We start from the raw sequence: 2,608 nt of genomic DNA, 5'->3' as shown, positions 1-2,608 counted from the left end.
CAAAGAGAAATTTATCTGAAATCTCATGTTTTATCATTTTAAAATGGTGAACGTTTATTTATTTGACACAGAGAGACAGAGGAATCACAAGTAGGCAGAGAGGCAGGCAGAGAGAGAGAGTGAGGAGGAAGCAGGCTCCCTACTGAGCAGAGAGCCCTATGTGAGGCTTGATTTTAAGACCCTGGGATCATGACCAAAGGCAGAGGCTTTAATCCACTGAGCCACCCAGGCGCCCGCTTGTAAATCCCTTTTACAAAGATGGCGCCGAAAGGTAAGAAGGAAGCCCCTGCCCCTCCCAAAGCCGAAGCCAAAGCACAGGCTTTGAAGGCCAAGAAAGCGGTGCTGAAAGAGTCCACAGTTACAAAAAAAAAAGAAGATCCGCACATCACCTAAGTTGTAACGACCCAAGACTCTGCGTCTCTAAAGGCAGCCCAAATACCCTCGAAAGAGCGCCCCCAGGAGAAACAAGCATCATCACTATGCCATCATCAAGATCCCCCTACTACTGAGTCAGCCATGAAGAAAATAGAAGACAGCAACACGCTTGCATTTATTGTGGATGTCAAGGCCAACAAGCACCAGATCAAACAGGCTGTGAAAAAGCTCTATGACATTAATGTAGCCAAGGTCAACACCTTGATCAGGCCTGATGGAGGGAAGAAGGCATATGTTCGACTGGCCCCTGACTATGATGCTTTGGATGTTGCCAACAAAATTGGGATCATCTAAGCTGAGTCCAGCTGGCTAAATCTAAATACAGTTTTTTTTCATGATAAAAATATAATAAAAATAAAAATGGTAAATGTGTCCTTTGACTCCTGTATCAATCGCATTCTGGTAGGAAACACCTGGCATTTTCAAACTGGGTAACTGAGAAGAATTTTATAAAGAGCTTGTATATAAAGGTGTAGGTAGGTTTTAGGGCGATCATAAAGTAGTACCATGGGTCCAGTGACAGGCTGGGGTCATGTATGTCACTCCCAGGCCTGAGGAGTCCAGGAAAGGTGGAGTAACCACAACCCAGCCTAGTGGGAAGATGTGCCCAGTAGGGGTTCTGGCTTTGTGGAACACGACGCAGACAACACAAAGCACCCAAGGAGGGGTATCCAGGACATAAATGTCCTGCCACCCATCTCCAGCCTGCACCTCTGACGGGGGAAAGCAATGGGAGGGGCCTGGGGTCTCCGCAAGTCAGCTGGTAAGCGCACACAGAGGACGCGGAAGGCTGAAGGCCGTGGACAAGAGCAAACGGTAGATCTCCAGCACATTGACACGCATTTACGTCTGCTCCGACATTCAAGTGACTAAGTACTTACCCACTAAACCTCCCACCTGACGTTTCAGGAAAAGTGATTCTTCAGGGTGAAAGGGTTCGTGTGTCCTGGTTCGGGTAGCATAGAAACGAATTTTTGCCTGCAAAGTTGATCTTTGGCAATTTTGAATCCCTCACTGGGGGCTGTATTCGTTTCTCTTGCTGGGTAACGAATCACCAGAAAGTCAGTGAATGTAAGCAGTGCGTGCTTGTCACCTCACAATTTCTGTGCTCAGACATATGGATGCAGCATTTCTGGATTCCCCGGGATCCAGACGTGGGGCTTGCCTGACAGGAATCAAGGTGCTGGAGAACACCCTGGCAGGTGTTTACATCTAACCTCTCTCCTGAGCTGTCTGAAGATTCTTTAGAGAACCCTCCCCCTCCAGTCTCTCCTTTCTGCCTCTCAAGGTGCTGGAGAAGGGCTGTGGTGTCCACCTGAGCCTGGGGCTTCTCTGCCAGAGCTCCCTGGTCGCTGCAGAATTGATTTCCTTGTAGCTATAGAGCCCAGGAGCTGTTTCTCTTCTGGCTACCAGCTGGCGACTTCTCTCAGCTCCTACAAGGTGTCCTCAGTTCCTTGCCACGTGGCCTCCATTTGAGGTTGGCAACACAGAATTCTTATTTCCTTACAGGCCTGCTGGAGTGGGTCTCTCGGACTTCCCGGACCAGCTGGAGGAAAACTCCCCTTTTAAAGGGCTCATGTGATTCTGCTACATGCAGATAATCTATTTTAAGGTCAAGGGATTTGGGACCTGAACTACATTTATAAAACCACTTCACACCAGTGATTGACTGAATCACGGTGGGGGGCGGGGGGCGATGTGTGTACATCAGGGGGCCAAGGATTTTGAGGATCGTCCTGGAATGTTGCCTACCACTGTGGGCCCGAATAAATCAAAGTGGAATCACCTGCGACTTTCCTGCTACAAGCAGTATTTTCTGTTCACACAAAGCTTCGTTATTAGTGACATCGTTTATTTCATTTTTGGAGGACCCCACCTAGATTCAGCAGGTGCAGGTCACTCCAAATTGTAAATGCAGTCTCAACTGAAATTTAAAATGCCCAGTCTCATGGAGTCATCCTTATTTTGTTCGTAATTTAAAGTTCTTCTTTTGTCAGCCCCACAGATCCTTATAAAGAAGGGAGTTGTGACTGGGATTCTTGTTTCTTTCCACCCCTTTGAGATTCTAATTCTGCCAGATAATCTGGTTGAAGACCAGGGAGAGAGAGAAAAACAGAGTGGACCTGAGAAGGTCCTTAGTGTGGCACACCCTGGCAGGTGTTTACATCTAACC

General features: G+C 47.7%; 1 pseudogene; it reads left to right on the top strand.

The window, feature by feature from the left end:
- Positions 1-258: 258 nt before the first annotated feature.
- On the top strand, positions 259-760 carry LOC116870043 (annotated as a pseudogene).
- Positions 761-2,608: the final 1,848 nt, after the last annotated feature.

This window comes from Lontra canadensis, unplaced genomic scaffold (assembly GCF_010015895.1).
Source record: "Lontra canadensis isolate GAN:19392208 unplaced genomic scaffold, GSC_riverotter_1.0 scaffold1, whole genome shotgun sequence".
Lineage (NCBI taxonomy): Eukaryota > Metazoa > Chordata > Mammalia > Carnivora > Mustelidae > Lontra > Lontra canadensis.
This window is presented reverse-complemented; position numbering and strand designations above follow the sequence as displayed.